This window comes from Alligator sinensis, unplaced genomic scaffold (assembly GCF_000455745.1).
Source record: "Alligator sinensis unplaced genomic scaffold, ASM45574v1 scaffold193_1, whole genome shotgun sequence".
Lineage (NCBI taxonomy): Eukaryota > Metazoa > Chordata > Crocodylia > Alligatoridae > Alligator > Alligator sinensis.
Window position 1 is genome coordinate 1,984,889 of NW_005842199.1, and position 18,935 is coordinate 2,003,823.

Below are 18,935 nucleotides of genomic sequence, written 5' to 3' on the forward strand. Positions count from 1 at the left end.
ACATCAAGTACCAGCTAACCTGAATGCTTCAACAGAGCGTCAGAAAATTAACTGCTAAATTCAGAAACTTTTCTTTGCATAGCTCTTAAGATTTTCAGATGTAACTTTATTGATTTAGGCCTTGTTGGTTTTCTTTTTTTTAAAAAACAAAAGAAACCGAAACCCCCCCACTCTTGTAGAAATTCAAGTCCTGTGTTAGGTCAACACATCCTGTGTTCCTAATTTAACTAGCTGCTTTTAAAATCTCACACTATATTACGTTCTAATGAGTTGTGTTAAACTCTAAATCTAATAATTTGTTAACACGTACCTGCAGTGAGGACGAATAGAAACCAGAGCATAATCTGTCTAATTAATTCTCTATTTATAACCATAGTTTTCAGAAGGATATGGGCAAGGGAGTATCAAAGTAAAGTTTTCTGTGTCAGCCTGGAAGGAGCTGAGTAAGGCACTTAGAGAGAAAAAGATTCTAGCGCCAATATAGTAGTTTTCACTCTCAAAATAAAAATAAATTAAATTGTAAATGGGGTGGCAGAGCTCTTCTGTTGACGCACCATTGTAAAGAGCGTAGCACTTTGTCTAAATCTGCTGAAATGTTGTTGATTCATTGTGAAAGGTGCAAACTCTACCCTGCACATAAAAATATACTAATAGCACTCTCCGCAATGGGAATGGGGAACTGGGACAAAGGAAACACTAAAAAGAACCAAGATTAGAGAAAACAATTCATGTGAAGTTTGGTCAGCAAAGCTGAACCCTGTGAAAGGAGTTAATTTATAACCCCAACTCAGGGATTTCAGGGTAAAATCCATTTTATGATGTAGTCAGTGGCAAGCCTTCTAACCTCTGAAAAGGCCATATTTTTGCCTTCTATATCTTTTGAAGGCAAGGTAGGTATTCAGCCTGCTGTCTCTGGTGTGTGTGCGCGCGCATGTGCGTGTACACACACACACACACACACACACACACAGGTTTTTAGGAAGAGAAAACAGAAACATGAATCTCCAGGCATCTTATTTTAGAGAAGAAAATCCTAAAACAGTCTGTTACATTTATTGTGGAGGAAAATACTAGTATACTGTACTTGCAACTTTTTTTTGTCTTGAATTTTTGCCTATTTTTTATTACGTGATTCTGTTCACCATCTGTTCATGGCTTCTAAAAATAAAAAGTTGAAATAAAGAGTGGATTTCAGAATGTTGATAGTAAAGTGGTTAAAAAGCTTGGTAAGATGCAATTTACAGACCATGTAGCAGGGTTTTTAGTTGTAGCTGTGTTGGCCTAAGGACATAGGCAGGCAAGGTTCTTTGGGCAGATATGATTTCTTTTTTTAGACCAGCTGAGTATTAGACTACTCAGTTGGTTTATTAAAAGATATCCCATCTACCCAAAGAACCTTTCTTGCCTAATTTACAAACCAGACAGTTTGGAACGCAGAAAGAACCCTGGAATAGATTTTACTGACCTAGTTTGTTTGTTTATTGTTGTTATCATTATTGTTATTATGATTATTACTACTCATCATTTATGATGATGATGATGATGATGATGATCATCATCATCATCATCATCATCACCACCATTATCTTAAGGTTAATTATAACCTCTTTCTGTCCTTTATTACATAATCAGTAGTAGAACTATGGAAGCCAGTTCACCATAGCAATCTGGTAAAGAGTAAAGCTAACTATAAATCTAAGTGAATACAGTTACAAAATCACTCCTTTTTCCCATAGGTTTTCACTTCTTTAGCCTACTGTACGATATCACCAGGGAACCTTCTCAGATATAAAATACACTGCATTTACAAAGTTGTGAAATCTTGACTGATTACCTCAAAGAAGGCAGTGTTTTCCAGCATTGACATCTAGAATAAAAACAGATGATGAAGATAACAACCCTCCTAGTTTTGAGTTTAGCCCTGAAAGGCATGTGTTGAAATGACTGATTCAGAGACAGGTCTGGAATTTTGCTAGCATGCCTCTGAAATGAAAATACTGGCTCAATTTTCAAATTAATTGAGCCACTACTATATCCAATATGTTCTGGGAATGCCAGAGCATAAGGTTATTTGGAAATGACGTAATAGAATTAATATAACCTTTAACCCAGATAGAACCATGAATTTGATTATATTTTTTGGAATGGGGATTAGACAGATGATGTAGTAAAATAATTTTCTTTTTCTGAGTGGCATTAGTCTGAGCGATTTTAATCTAGAGAGATTTTATTTCCAGTAGTATCTTGAAATAATGATTTTCTAGATATCTATGATGAAGAGTTACTACAACCCAAAAAGATAACTGTAAATACTTAGCCTTATTCAGCACCTGTGGTTTTAGAGAGAATTGCAGTCATATCTTTAGTAACAGAATGCTCAAGGAAACAGTTGATGCAAAGTAAAGATATTAAGAGTTTTAAGTCGCGTGTTAGTCTTTGTATGAGAAACAGTGAGACTTTTTGCTAAGGGATTACAGATTTATGGTCTGTTTAGTCATGTGCTCCTGTTCAGGGCAAAACCTGATGAAAAAATAGTTTGAACTGTTCACTTCAGCTGGAAACCTAAATAAGCAGTTTTGTAGAAGAAAGTCATTACTGGGGGAGACAAGGATTTCTTAGGGTGATATCTTTTATTGGACCAACCGTGTAGTGGGATAAAGTTAGACAAGATTTTGAATGCATGACATTCTTCATCAGGTCTCTGATCACAGGAACATGCTTTTTATTGTATATAAATATAATATTGATTTATTTAATATATATAAATAAATGTAAGATGATTTAATGCACAAAAGACTTTGATTTATGTCTGAACATGGAAATATATAGTTTATTGAATGTAATCTAAATGTGATAGCAAGGGAATCCTTGTAGGAATAAAACAGTCTTCATAGAAAGTCAGAGAACCAGTTTTGTTTTTTTTCCTTCCTGTAATGTCTGTGTATACCTTATTCAATTGGATATGTCTCTCTGCTTCAGTTCATTTCATTTTACAGTTCAGATTCCCCAGCACTCGGGTCACCATCTACGTTTACAAGTCCAGACAGGAATTTCTTTGGGTGCCTACATGCAAGCAGTGAGGCTGCTCCAGCACACTGTAATTACAGTGCATCAGAGCAGATTCAGTCGAGTCTGCTGGAGCGTGGTAATTCCTGTGCTCCAGCGTCTTGTGTATTAGTGTCCCTGCACTTCAGAATGGCACTGGGGGGCACTTTAACTAAAGCTTGTTCGACAAGCTTTAGTTAAAGTGCCCCTACCAATGTTTTGAAGTGTGAGGACACTGATACATGAGATGCTCTGGGCGCTTTAATTAGCGTGGCACTTGGGGTCTTCCCCCCCCCAACTCTTGGAGCAAGTGTATAAATGTCCTCTGGTATGATTTAGGTCCCAATGCTGCAAAGATCCATGCATGCTGAGTCTGATTAAAATGAATCTATAAATTTTGGTATGTGTTTGTCTTTGCCAGACCAGGGCTTTATGCTTCGATTGGAAAGCTCAATGAAGTTACTTGGCTTTGCAACATATATTGATATTACAGCGTAACAAAAAAAATACTGAATTTTATAAAACATTGATTTCTTAATGGAGGGGAAAAAACAGATTGGTTGTGTGAAAGTAGCAATAAACCATTTAATTTAAAGATCATTTTTATCTTTAAGATGTACAAAGATATATACAGAATAAAGTTTTACAGATAACATATTTACAAAAAGCCCTATAATCTTAGATTCCTGCATAAGTTGTAGATATACACTTACAGATGTTTTCATAAAAGTAGGTTAAAGGCACATGATAAGGGTTTTCTATTATTATTGACAAATTAAGGTGCAATTAGTGAAATACAGTGCTGTATAGTTCCCTTAGGTACATTTTAGCGTGAAATTTTCAGTGTGTTTTTCGATAGGTTTCAGTGGGTGCATCTACATGTGCACTTTAATGTACAGTATACTATTTTACTGCTCATTAAAGTGGCATGTAAAAAACTGGCATTACGCTAATGTGCAGTAAAAAAGTCTACCATGCATTAAGCATCACTAAAAAAGTGTGAAAATGTGCTACTGTGCATTATCGCAGCCTAATGAACATTAATTTAGTACCTCACATTGGAAGCACTAAATTTTAATGCACATTAGAAACAAAATGTATTAATGGTAATGTATTCTCCCTCCTCCTCCATTAGTTTTCATTTAAACACAAATAAAGGAGAACAGGTATGTACAACTGAAAACCATGTACTGAAAACAAGCACATGGACTTACTTCCTAAGAATAAATCCAAGATGGCAGTGAGGATCCCTCTCTCATTCCAAGTTTTTGTTGTTAGAAAGACTATTATTCTCATTCTGAAGAAGAGTACATTTGGATGATATTATGGATTGTTGTGATATCTGTTTGAGTTTAGTGCCTACTTTTCTGTTTGTTGAGATTCCTTAATTCACTTTTCATATTAAACTAATTTCTTATTTTCACTTCTTTGAGAGAGAAGACATTTACCTAATTAAATTGCAAACTGATCTAGCCATACACTTCTGCCCATTTAATGTATGTGTGCTATTTCTGTGGATCACAGAGTGCCACTACAAGTATAGGCTGATTCCTTATGGTTAAAGTTGTTATTGTCTTGTTGAAGACTTAAGGCCATTCCCCCCATGCAACGGTGTGCATTTGTCATGGCACAAATAGCACCGGCACAGATTTGTGCCACTGTTTTTTGCCGCTGCACATGCCCCTGCACGCGGGGTTTGTGGGGCAAAATGCCCTGATTTGGGGAAACTTTTGTTTCCCTGCTCGTCCTGGCTCCCGGCATGTTGGAGGAGTGAGGGAATGCCTAAAACAGTGGAGGCGCACTTTGCTCTGGCACATGCTCCTGGAATGTGCGATGCACCATTTTTTCAGCAGTTTTTTTGATACCAGGAGATCCCAGTATTAAATTTGCAGCACAGCTAACAGTTGCATGTGCGCTGCATGTGGTTTGCAGTGTCTCAAACAGTTTTAACAAGCCGCAAACCACATGTGCGTGCTTGTCTGGATGCATCCACAGGGTGCATTATTTTTAACTAACTGTATGGTTTATTGTAAGCTACAGTAAGCTCAAAGTTATTGTGACAATTATTAGTTAAATCACTAAGCCTGATGTATTCAAAATCTGGATATAATGTGCCATAGATGACCTAGATCCTCTTGTACACAACTTCTCCATCTTTAAAATGTGAAGGGTCTCTTCATATTTAAAACAGCAAGATTTCTTCTTGAATAATGTATGAGGATATGGTTTCTTTTTGCTTTCCCTTCTCATTGGTAGACTTGTGAACACTGCATTATGAGCAAAAGCTACTGTATATAGTTATTGTCTCTTGTTTCCATTGAACTTACCTTTCCAGATATTTACAATTTACATTTAAATTTTCATAAGGATGAAATTTGCCACACTGCTTAATGTCTAAAATGTACTTTAAGGGTCATTTACATACCTTCTTAATCTTAGCTTCAGAGATGAAGAGGCAAAACATAATTTATGAGTGCTTGTTTTTGTTGGAATTGTTGTGAAGCAGACTATATATAACATTTTGTAAGATGTAATTATGTTGTATTCTTTAAAACAGAATATTGATTCTTTTGGACTAACACTACTGTTACTTGACTACCTTCTGTAAATTTGAAAACTAGCAATTATACATACTTCACAATCTTTAATTATATTTTTATTGCATCCTATATCCTGCATTATATGCAGAAGGTTCTATCATTATATAGAAGGTTCCTTTATTATTATCTAGAATAGGGAGGATTATTTTCATTTAATATATTTTTATAATAGCGCGAATCACACACTTGAATCAAGAGCCCTGTACATCCTTAAGGTCTAAATTCAGAACTGTCAACAGTGAAACAAATATAGTTTCAAAGGAAGTTCCATGTCAATTTGTATTACTTAGTCATCCTAATGTCAAGTGTTTGATGGAATTTATTGTACCAGAAAAACTTTGATATTAAAATTGCATTTCCATTCATAAGAACGTTGCTTATTTTTCTTATAATGAAGTGGAGCTGACTGCAAAATCCTTAGTTTAAGTTTGTCAGAATTCTTGTAATGTAACGGGTAATATGCATAGTATTCAGCCTGCCAGAGTTCTAGCTAATCTTCATATTACAAATATCCTGATTAAAATTTTTGTTGCTAACAAAATGACTCTACTTCTCTTGTGATGAATTAAGAGTCTTATCTTGCAGGTTTACGGGAATGTTTTTTTCATTTGTAACTGGCTATGAAAGAGAAAAAACTCAAAGTATAAAACTTAAAAACAAAAAAAGTTTGGTATCATTTTCTTACCTGCAAATCTTGTAAATTCATATTATTATTAATTACTTAAGACTGTTCACACTAGTTATCAATACTGAACCTCACTAATAAATCCAAACTACTACAAGAACACAGGTTTGTTGGAAAAAATTAGTCTGCACCAAGGTCTTTAGGCCAACAGACCTCCATAAAGACTGATCTGGGGACTGTGTACCGAGAGCGCTTCATGTTTTCAAGATCGTACATGTAGGATCTGTCAGCAGAGAAATCATCTTATGGTTTGATCTTACCACTTATGATATTGAAATAGTAAAGAGAAAGTCTTAGATAACCAGGTCCAAAACCACGTAGATAAAAAAAAAATAATACTAATAACACCTTGAATTTCATACTAGAGTTGTTAGGAAGACATTGCCATACTGAGTGTGGAACTAGCCAACCAGTTCTAGTAAATGAGTAGGTAATCTTTCTCTTAAAGCTTTGAAATGTTTTTGTAGGGGTAGCCTTCATTAGAGCCCACTGAAAATGGGAAACGTGTTTTGTGATTAATTGGGGCGGGGGAAACACAATTCAGAGGCAAAGGTAAGGGAGGAAGCTATGTTCTCAAGTCAAATCTGAAATAAGACAAGCAGCTGATGGGGCACAAGAATACAGGAGGATTAGTTGTAGTTGGCACACTCTGCAGGGGAGAAAGTTCTTGCATTAGGCATGAGAGATGCATGGTGAAGAAAAGAGGAGGCTTAAAAAGTCAGAAAATTGAAGAGGGAATAGATACCGAGCAAAAATTGCTTTCAGATTTTGTAGATGAGAACAACATTTTGCAACAGGATCTTGATATAAATAAGTGAGTTGGAGAGTCTTAGGATGGGAATATGTGGCATGGATGAACAAAAAGTGTTAGAAATAATGAAATGCTGTGACAACTTGCGTTTTCCCCCCTTTTGTCAGCTTGAGTTATACATTCTACTTATCTAAATGTGTAGGATTTTAGCTGAAAACTCCCATATGCATTAATAAGAATTGCCTCTGTGAAGCCCAAGGCATCAGGATCACAGATTAGTCAGACAGTTTGTTGTTTAACAGCACGGTTAGGTAGGGATCTAGGAATGTAACTAAAGTCTAGAATGCATCTTTGCCATTGAGTTGTGCATTTGTGGGGAGGGGGTACCTTAAATTTTACAGGTTCCATTTAAAGTGCAGGGAACTCGGGTCCCCATTCAAAGTGGAGCAGCGGAACAATATATGAACTATTAACAGGAAATTTGTGCATAGCTCCTGTTCAATGCAAGTGTTTCAATGTCCATGCTGCTGCCTTGTCTGTCCATTAGTTAGCTGCTTGCACAAATGTCTTTTTTTTCTTAGATGGCCTTTATGCACAAAACAATTTTTTGAACTGACCCATAAGATCACACTATTCTTTTCAGCAAATACCTCTTCACTCAGACACAGTGAGCTGTCTGGAGGGGAATGGCCAGTTGGTAATGAGACTGGGGGCAAATTGGGTAAGTTTGCGCATCACAAGCAGAAACAAAATCTACAGATATATATTTGGCTGTCTGTGCCTCTCCTGTATCTCCCCTTACCCCCTTCCCTACCCCCCGCCAAAAAAGAAAACCCCAAATGAAAGAAGAAACATCTTTTTATGTTAGTTTTTCTCATTCAGTCTGTTAGTTACAGGGACCGTGGCCCAGATCATAGACATCATAGAAAATTAGGGTTGGAAGGGACCTCAGGAGATCATCTAGTCCAACCCCCTGCTTAGTGCAGGACCATCCCCATCTAGATCATCCCAGCTAGGGCTTTGTCTAGGTGGGTCTGGAAAATCTCCAAGGATGGAGATCGTACCACCTCTGTGGGTAACCTGTTCCAGTGTTTTACTACCCTCCTAGTGAGAAAATTCTTCTTAATATCTAATTTAAACTTCCTTTGCTATAATTTGAAACTGTTGCTCCTTGTCACCTGCCACCACTGAGAACCATCCAGCTCCATTCTCTTTTGAACTCCCTTTAGGTAGTTGAAGGCTGCTATTTAAATCCCCCCCCCCCCCCCTCCCCCCAGTCTTCTCTTCTCTAGACTAAATAAGCCCAGTTCCCTCAGCCTCTCTTCATAAGTCATGTGCCCTGGCCCCCTCACAATTTTTGTTGCCCTCTGCTGGACACTCTCCAATTTGTCCATATCCTTTCTGTAGTGGGGGCCCCGCAAAACTGAACACAGTACTCCAGATGTAGCCTCACCAGTGCTGACTAGAGTGTGGATAATCACTTCCCTTGACCTACTGGCAACACACCTACCAATGCAGCCCAGGATGCCGTTAGCCTTCTTGGCTACAGTTGCACACTGTTGGTTTATACTTGGCTTATTGTCCACTGTGATACCCAGGTCCTTTTCATAGATTTCATAGATTTCATAGACATTAGGGCTGGAAGGGACCTCGGAAGATCATCGAGTCCAGCCCCCTGCCCAAAGGGCGGGAAGTCAGCTGGGGTCATAGGATCCCAGCAAGATGAGCATCCAGTTTCATCTTGAAGGTGTTCAATGAAGGCGCTTGAACCACCTCCGGTGGCAGGCTGTTCCAGACCTTGGGGGCTCGGGCAGTACAGAAATTCTTCCTTATGTCCAGCCTGAAACGATCTTGAAGTAGTTTGTGACCATTCGACCTCGTCATCCCTTGGGGCGCTCTGGTGAACAAACGTTCCCCCAGATGCTGGTGGTCTCCCCTGATAAACTTGTAGGTGGCCATCAGATCACCCCTGAGCCTGCGCTTTTCCAGGCTAAAGAGCCCCAGGGCTCTCAGCCTGTCATCGTAGGGTCTGCTTCCCTGACCTCTGATCATGCGCGTGGCTCTTCTCTGGACTCTCTCAAGCTTCTCCACATCCTTTTTGAATTGTGGAGCCCAAAACTGGACACAGTACTCCAGCTGCGGCCTCACTAAGGCCAAGTACAGCGGGAGAATGACGTCCCGGGATTTGCTTGAGAAGCATCTATGGATGCAAGCCAGCGTTTTGGTCGCTTTACTAGCCGCAGCATCGCATTGCAGGCTCATGTTCATCTTGTGGTCAATGATGACCCCCAAGTCTCTTTCTTCCATAGTGCTAGCCAACATAGCACTGCCGAGCCTATAAGGATGCTGCGGGTTTTTTTTCCCAAGGTGGAGAACCTTGCATTTATCGGCGTTGAACACCATCAGATTGTCGTCCGCCCACTTGCTGAGCCTGTCCAGGTCAGCCTGGATCACCCGCCTGTCTTCTGGTGTGGATGCTTTGCCCCAAAGTAAACCCAAAGCCGCTTTGCCGCGGCTAGTAAAGCGACCAAAACGCTGGCTTGCATCCATAGATGCTTCTCAAGCAAATCCCGGGACATCATTCTCCCCCTGTACTCGGCCTTAGTGAGGCCGCAGCTGGAGTACTGTGTCCAGTTTTGGGCTCCACAATTCAAAAAGGATGTGGAGAAGCTTGAGAGAGTCCAGAGAAGAGCCACGCGCATGATCAGAGGTCAGGGAAGCAGACCCTACGATGACAGGCTGAGAGCCCTGGGGCTCTTTAGCCTGAAAAAGCGCAGGCTCAGGGGTGATCTGATGGCCACCTACAAGTTTATCAGGGGTGACCACCAGCATCTGGGGGAACGTTTGTTCACCAGAGCGCCCCAAGGGATGACGAGGTCGAATGGTCACAAACTACTTCAAGACCGTTTCAGGCTGGACATAAGGAAGAATTTCTTTACTGTCCGAGCCCCCAAGGTCTGGAACAGCCTGCCACCGGAGGTGGTTCAAGCGCCTTCATTGAACACCTTCAAGATGAAACTGGATGCTTATCTTGCTGGGATCCTATGACCCCAGCTGACTTCCTGCCCTTTGGGCGGGGGGCTGGACTCGATGATCTTCCAAGGTCCCTTCCAGCCCTAATGTCTATGAAATGTTGAGAGCTTGGGCTCATACTTCTAGTAGACTTTTCTTGTTGCTGTTAAAGGCCAAAGGTGTGCGAGAAGTTTGCATGGTGAAAGATGCCCCCTGGACTGAGCGTACATAAGGGAAGTTCTGCATAGACTCTGCATTAGTGGAGATACCCAGAATGCAGTAAATTAAGTATGTGATAAAGTTTTTGCAGCATTGGGGTCTATGGAAATGAGAGAAAGGGGGAAGAGACTATCTCAGGGGGAGGCAATTATTTGGCCTTGTGGGCAGTATAAGGAGTTTTGTTGAGCTGGTGTGAGGTGGGTCAGCACCCCACCCCCTTCACCCTGTCCCCACGGCACAGCAGTTCAAGAAAACTCCCTGTGTGTCCCCATCCTGTCTGCTTGTCCATGCACTCTGCTCACGTCGGGTCCCAGCCGATCTCCACGGAGACCCTAGGATTGTGGAGTGGCAAAAGCATGGGGCTCGGGCCTGGGGCAGAGCCACAATCTACTCCGTGCACACCCCTGCGGAAATGTTTTCCTATTATTTATTTGCACGGCAGTAAGCATGTGCATCCTGTGTGTTAAATGCTGTCCAAAGTCATATTCTGCACCAAAGCACACTCAATCTAGGTATTTATTTTACAGTAGTACTCAAACTCCAGCTGAGATGGGAGCTCATGCTTCATTCTGTTTCCCCTGATGGTGAGTAATAATCTGAAGAGAATAAAGAAGGGCATAATGGAAGTATGATCAACTCCTTTTTGCAGATGGGGAACTGGGGCAAAGACAAATTGACTGTCCCAAGGTCACATAGGGCATTTAATGGCTGGTTAAGGCACCTAGACAAATTGGAGGGTTGGACCAAAAGAAATCTCATGAGGTTCAACAAGGACAAGTTCCACTGGTCTCCCTGAATCCATAGAGCTGATCACCTCATCCTAGAAGGCAATCAGGTTGGTCAGACATGACTTGTCCTTGGTGAATTCATGCTGACTTTTCCTAATCACCTTTTTCTCCCCCAAGTTCTTAGAAATGGATTCTTTGAGGATCTTCTCCATGATTTTTCCAGGGACTGAGGTGAGGCTGACTGGCCTGTAGTTCCCTGGATTCTCCATTTTCCCTTTCTTAAATATAGGCACTGTTTGCCCTTTCCCAAATATCTGGGACCTCTCCGGATTGCCATGAGTTTTTAAAGATGATGGCCAGTGGCTTTGGAATCGCATCAGCCAACTCCCTCAGCACCCTTGGGTGCATCTTGTCCTACCCCATGGACTTGTACACATCCAACTTTTCTAAGTAGTTCCTAACCTGTTCTTTCACCACTTTTGGCTGCTCACTTCCTCCCCAAATTGTGCTGCCTGGTGCAGTAGTTTGGCAGCTGACTTTGACTGTAAAGACTGAGGCAAAAAAGGTATTGAGCACTTCAGCCGTTTTTTCATCCTCTGTCACAAGGTTGCCTCCCCCATTCAGTAAGGGACGGACACTTTGGGAATCCTCCTTTTGCTACTGACATACTTGTAGAAACCCTTCTTGTTACCCTTCACGTCCCTTGCCAGCTGCAACTCCAGTTGCACTTTGGCCTTCCTGACTTAATCCTTGCATGCCAGAGCAATGCTCTTATATTCTTCCCTGGTTAATTGTCCAAGTCTCCATGTCTTATAAGCTTCCTTTTTGTGATTTAGTTTACTGAAGAGTTCCCTCCTAAACCAAGATGGTCTTCTGCCATTGCTAGTCTTCATGAGCACTGGGATGGTTTGTTCCTGCACTCTTAGTAAGACTTCTTTCAAAATCTATAAAGGCATTTAGGCATTGGTTCCATCAGCACAGCAAATCTCAAGTCTCATTTTGAAGAAGCTAGTTAATGAATGTCTCTATTGGAGTTCAAGTGTTTAAATGGCAAGATAACAGCTTGTGTGGATATACCTGAGGTAGCTTCAAACTAGATAACTCAAGCACTAATAATGTAGCTGCAGTGGCTTGGACTCTTGGTGCTGCATCTATACTCAAAGTATTTGGCAGACTTGTACAGCTTATGCTACTTGGCTTTAAAATAGTAGTTTAGCCAAACTCAGATAAGTCTACACAAATGTCAGTGACACTTCTGGATTTCAGTATAAATATATGCTACAGCACTTAGCCTTTCAGTGGGCATTAGATTCCTAAGTGCATAAGGTCATGTCCACAAAGTAAACTTCCCATGCCTGGTTGTGATGTCCTTAAGTGTCCTGTATCATTCTGTGTGGACTGCCTCCTAAACCAGGGCCGCTTGCTAAATCAGAAACAGCATAGTCATATCTCTGTGGCTAATTAGCATAAAGGTGGACTAATGGGCATTGTTGCTCAGTGATGCTAATTAGCTACCCAAATGCAGCCCCACCACTTCAGGTTTAGTAGTCAACTCTCACAGAGCAGCAAAGTGCTGTGAGGCACTGGCAGCTTACGTAGGCGTGGGCTGTCGCTTCTGAAAATGGGACATAGCTATGTTAGTTAAGTCTTGCAATCCTGAGCAAATTTTCTCTGTATGCCTATGTCTATATGTTTACAAAAAGGTATAGCCTCCTGTCAGCCTAGCAAAAGTTTTTACTACTTTTAAGTTATATATATAATCATGATTATATTCATGATTGGCTGCTTTGATTGAAGTGCCTACTTGCTGAATGTAGCTCATGCAGATATCATAGCCTGTATAGTTATTTTTCTTTTTGCCAAAATTGAAATAGCCATCACGAGTTTTTGTTGGGAAGAGAGCACATACATTGATTGAGTAAATAAATAAAAATGGAAAAAAAATGTTCTTAAGTCATCCCCTTTAAAATAGTCTTTTGTGTGAAATATACTTGAAACAAACTTTGAAGTTCTGAGACACTAAATGTATTGTTACATCTTTAACTGTTAATTTTTTGCTGCAAAATGTAGGTTTTTATTTTCATTGTTCACACTGAATTGCTTAAGTGATAGGTATCTAAGCAACTTCTGCTGGAATCTTTTGTCACTTTTTTTCGTTAATGGTCAGAAACTCTGTAGATTTCCTGAAAGTTTAAAAATGAAACGGTGAGTGGGAGGAAATATCAGATAAGCAGTGGAGAAAAGGATTGATTGGAGTAACCAGATCTTTCTATCGCATATACCTTTTATACATTATGTCAACTTCTTGCTGAGTAATATGTCTCTTTTATAACAGTTCTAGAAATTGGTATACTTAACAGTTGTCATAAATAGTTTGCAGAAGGAATAACCATAGAATCTGAACAGCTTGCATCCATCCTGTTTGCCCTTTTTATCCTCTCATCTTTTAGATCATAAAAAAAATCTTATTTGCACTATTTTTGAAAAAAAAGTCAGTTTATAGCTCCACCACCATATTAATAAGTTATAATGCAGTTGTAGTATTTGAGTAGGGATTTCTGAGTAGTAAAAAAAACTTTCCTTAGTGGTCAGAACCCCATCCCTCCTCCCAATAAACAGCTTTCTCTCCTCAGACCTGAACAGTTATGAATAGAGATTAGATTGGGTACTTCCAAGTGCTACTGCTGTGCATTTGAGGCTTCATAGTATTGGATAAAACACGAAAAATTGGGGTGGAATCGATCTACATTATGTGGTTTTCTGGCACTGGCGTACTTTAGATGGGTAGTGAACACAATACACACTCATCCTTTGGTCAGGGAGCTAATTTTAGTCTGGCTTCCGCCATTTTTAAACCAGTCTGTGTGTGCTGAACTTGTGTTCTGTTATAGGTATAGACTGATTTTGTGTGCCGAACGTCTGTTCTCTTACAGCTGTAGACCAGTTTCCGGCCTGTAGCCATAAGAGGGAGGGTTATTTGAGGGTTATTTGATATTACATGCACCATGCAGATTGTGTCAGATTAGGTGAAAAATGTACGCACTCGTATGTTGTTGGTCCATTTAAAAGTGCAGGTCTGCAGACTTGTTTAGTGAAGATCTTACTTTACAAAGAGATCTTTGAAAGGTAAACTGACTTAATAGTTAGTGTTTGTGCAGAGAATGTGAGCTATTTATCTTGGAGTAATTCAGATCTCCCTTGGAATGTTTTATTGTGTCTGACTGAATGGCTGCTCCATTCTGCCTTCCTGGACATGAAATATAAAAGGATAGGTGAATAATTTTAACTGATGTTTTCACTGACTGCTTATATACGAGATACATCCTCAGTGCATTGCGTTTCAAGTTAATGCTAAAGTTCAATTAGAATAAGCCTTTGTTTTAGCAGCAGCTTCATTATACAACTTAGCAAAACAATTTAATTTTGAATGTGGTTTGTATTTAAACCATGTTGTTTTAGAGAGCGTATTTGGAGAATCCTGTAAGACCTTACTTGGTTTCAGTGACGTCAATGGAACTACTCCTTTTAAATTAAATTTGCCTGGTCAGATGTGTGTGCATGCACATCATATTGATGAGATGCTATTTAATATAGTCCTATTTGGTTTGGACTAAGTTTGGAGGCCATCTGATGTAGGCAGCTATTTGAAGTTGGGAATTGACATATGGTATAGCCTAAAGTTAGGAATCTGTTGTTTTTAACAGTTTACCATTTCCCAATAAGAACAAAAACTCCTCTCAGACACCCTCTACTCACTTGTGAGTAGGATGCCTATAATATACCTAAAAAGTGACCCAAACCACAGTGTGTGGATCTGGAATCCCAGTGTATTCAAGTCCATTTCTGTTTATAACTCAGACATATAAAATGGTCCTGATTCCTTTTTAGCCTACCCTTAGTGTAAAGCAGAGTTAACTGCGTTTAAGTCACTGGACCTGTCTAAAACTGATATGAGAGGAAAATCGGGCGCAATACCTCTCTTCAGTTCAAGGAGAAAAATATGCACAGAGGAGCATCAAAATGAGCTTTTTAGGTCTCTGAAATGTTCTTTTTACAACCAGTTAGCTTTACCTCTGAGATTTTTGCTCATATACATAACTGAAAAGCAACTGATTTTATGGTACGTATGTATAAACAAGTAATACTATCTCTGAAAACATGAAGGGATCAATAGAGATTCTATTCTTATTCTGAGCATAGTAAAATGTGCAGTTAAGTAGACTTCAAAGAAGTGATGTGCTACCAAAATAAAAAATGCTTTTCTGATCATATGCTGGATGATTAATAATTAATCTAAGGGTTTCAAGAAATACTTAGATTTGAATAGATTATCTATCATTTTTGACATCTCATGTTGCCATGTTATGCTCAATTTATCTAATTACAATAAAAGCAATTGGAAGGGACTAGTTCCTGAGAGACCCAATACCTGCAGCTCTCCTTGACTTTACCACACCAGGATTTTCCCTAACATATGCTTTTCATCTCTTTTTCTAAAATACTGTATTTGAAAAGTAGATGCAATATAGTGTAAAGAACCTCTATGTTATAAAATAGGTGTCTTGCTTCTATGTTTTTGTTGTGCCTCTCGTGGGATTTCGGCCAGTTACCTAAATTGTGGCTATCAAAGGACATGAAATAAATAACATGTTCTTAAATAATTTAAGCAAGTTTTGTCTAGGGAGTCTTTATGTTTTAAAATTTTTTAGATTCATTGTAATTTGCCTCAGGTAGGCACAATTTGTGTGATTACCCAAGCTAACTGGTCCCTATCCAAGCTGACACTGATTGGATAAGGAAATGCCTTGAGATTTCACAGCTCAGTTGCTTTGCGGGGCTATGCTTGCATTTTAGCATGGATTTTGGCAAGCTAATAGTTTTCATTGGCTGTCATGACTATATTGGTCACAGCAGTGCATTATAAGAGCTACTGTTTTATGATATTATTGTGTAACTTTTGCTTTCATCTTCTTGCAGGACAGGATAAACACAACAAATGCGTTAGTCTCATCATATAACTCATGCAATCTGTTGTTGGGTTTGGATTTCTAAGTAATATGACAGTCTCTTGTGGTGACCAATAGAATTCTGTCCATGGTGGTGCATGTTAAGAGGAATACATATGCTTTGTGATTAGTCACTTGTGCAGAGACTCTTGGTTCTGTCGACAATAATTTCTTAACACAGGTTAATTTTAATGAGAGTTAGCATCCCCCTTTTCTACAGATTTGTTACTTCCATTAGATTTACTTCAATATAAATAGTGACCGTCAGTGAAATAGTTAACTTGCAAAACTCAGATCATCCTGTGAGCTAGTTGCTTGTTAGCTTAATGAGCAGACCTGTGCATTGAATGTTAAGTGTTGAACAGTTAAAATACTATTCCTCCTAATGAGTAACTAATACTTTGGTTGTGGTGCTGTTGCCTACCTTATTTTTCTGTGTTTTAAAGGAAAAGAGGGTCTCTTTTTATTAAAATATTTTGTCCATCCTGTTAAATTAAAAAGCATTGATAACTGCCCTTTACAGCAGATATTTTTCATCAAGGGCATTGTGATGTCCTTACCAAAATAAAGGCTTTTCATTTAATGTAAGCTTTCAACAAAGAATACATTAGATGTGGACAGTATGCTTTAAACATAGTAGCACATTAAAATCACAACTAGTAATTGTATCTAAAAGCTGTTCACTGAATATTTTATTTGAAATGTTCATCATATACTTTTAATAGAATCATCATGAGTACAGATGTCATCTGTATAGGGAGCAAGCCTCTAGATGCTAAATTAGTAATACCTAGCAAAGCATTCAGAAGACGTTCTGGCTATTTGCTCAGTGTCTAAAAGAGAATAAGATCCATTTTAAATTTCAAATTCAAATCGTCTATCTAGCCAGAGAGAGAGGTTGTAGTGAAGTAAAATATTAGCACGTTGGTGGAATACCAGGAAGTCTAACATGAAAAAATAAGAATAGGGCTGTTTGATCTCCATGCTGGGAATTTTTAATATTTTTGTGATTTGGAAATGTTTGGATGTGTGCAGTAGACATTAGAATGGCCACATCATGTGATTTAGTTGATAGTTGTTCTTCCAGAATCTCACTGTTCACCTTGATATGTACAGCATCCCTGACCCTGACTGTAAATATGAACAGTAACCACAACGAAACACTTAAGTGGGAATAAATCTCCAGTGTATACAGACATGACCTGTTACTGTTGTTGTTTGCCAGTGTTCAGTAGTAAAATAATACAATCTTGGAGAATTACCAAAATGGGTCCTTCCAAACTTCCTGATCACAGAACCTAATGAGTTAAATTTCTCTCGGTGATGCTCACACAGAATTTAAGCTGTTTAGACATACAAGGTCGAATTAATCTGCTTCATTGCCTATTCTGACTCCTGTGGCAGAGAAAGGGGCTGCAGTTCCTCTGGGACAGACCCCTTGGGAGGTATTGACACAAGCACAGAGAATTTGTTCTTCGCTTTCCAGATTGTAATGCTGCCCTTAATTTTTTTTTTTTTTCCCCAGGATCCCTTCCCCCTCCCCACCCCAAATCCGAGCCAACTGCAACCCTACTTTCCCCTTGATTGCTGGAGCTCTTTTTCTTCTTTTTTTTTTTGTGGCATTGTATTAAGTAGAGATGCTGAGGTCACAGGAGAGGATTTTTATTTGAGTGATAGAGACGCAAGACAGAAACGCTCAGCATGAAGCAGCAAGATGCAAGGTCCTGGTCTCTCTCTCTGACTTTGGTGCTACCTTTTGTCCCATTTGCTGCATTTTCATGCCATTTCCAATTTAATATGTTAGATTATTGGAAGTTGGAATATCAAATAGTGAGGACCACTATTTTCCAACATTAATAGTTCAGAAAATGCCTGCAGCTTCAGAGCCGGGGGGCGGAGAATGTGCGTGTCTTTTTTTTTTTTTTTTTTTTTTAAATAAAGTATGGCACACCAAGTTGAGAAGGAAAGATGCTAGCAAATATTCCCTTTACTATGGGTTATTATGGAGCGGTATAATTTTTCTCTTCACTACAGATCTATTTGGACTTTCTAATATCGAAGTTAAAAAGCAGTGGTAGTTAGTTGTAATCAATCCTGCAAGACTTTGTGCATCTTTGGGGATGGTCTAGAGTACTAACCTTCTAGCAAAGTATTTTTATAAGAGGAGACCGTGGTATTTTTCTCGAACAAAGACATGGTTTGGACATGTACGGTGATCTTTTCCCCAATCCCTTCTCCCCTTATCAGTCATGAAAGTTATAGGACGCAGCAGCTATTCCCAGGCAGCCAGATATACTATTGCATAACATTCCCTCCTCCCCAAATAATCAGGCTCAGCGTTTTGCCATCCACTTTCCACGATGAAGTTTTAATCACGAAAACACGTAAGTACTCGCTATTTAAAGAGAGCCTCTTTCGGGGAGGCGACGGCGCAGAGCTCCCCGATCCCTCCGGTCCTGGGAGGCGCAGAACAGTTCATGCTGACATGTCTAATTGCAGTGGAAAGCTCACCTTACCTTACGCTGCCTTACAAATAAGTAAAGGTCTGTGCAGTTCCTTTGTGATGCATGTCTCTCCGTTCACTTCTGCAAGCTTGCAGGGAAACGATCCACTCTTGCAGGAGCATCTGCTGCAAAGATACCACCGGCTGGAAACCTTTTGCTTCCCGGAGACTTGGTTCCCCCCACCACCTCTTTAGGTAGCACAGCGAGACATTTGTTCAGCTGTGGCCAAGGGAGCCTTCGCTAGAGGCAGCAGCAGCACCAGCCACGCACTCCTCAGATGTCCTCATTTACTGCAATTGTCTTCCCCGAGATCTCGGATCCGATAGCGGGGGAGGGGGGCGGCTCGGGCAGGGGAGCGGGCGGCGGGGAGAGCCTCGCAGCAGCC

General features: G+C 39.8%; 1 protein-coding gene across 6 annotated transcripts in view; it reads right to left on the reverse strand.

Moving 5' to 3' along the window:
* Positions 1 to 18,881, reverse strand: part of INSYN2 (inhibitory synaptic factor 2A) — a 70,225-nt gene extending 51,344 nt beyond the window's left edge. For 5 of the 6 annotated variants that reach the window (XR_003094761.1, XM_025207557.1, XM_025207552.1 and 2 more), the window contains exon 1: positions 18,563 to 18,881. The gene's annotated coding sequence lies outside the window, so the exon portion shown is untranslated. Of the gene's footprint in view, positions 1 to 18,557 lie in introns of all 6 variants that reach the window. The other variant, XM_025207553.1, reaches the window with a different exon arrangement.
* Between the last annotated feature and the right edge of the window lie 54 nt (positions 18,882 to 18,935).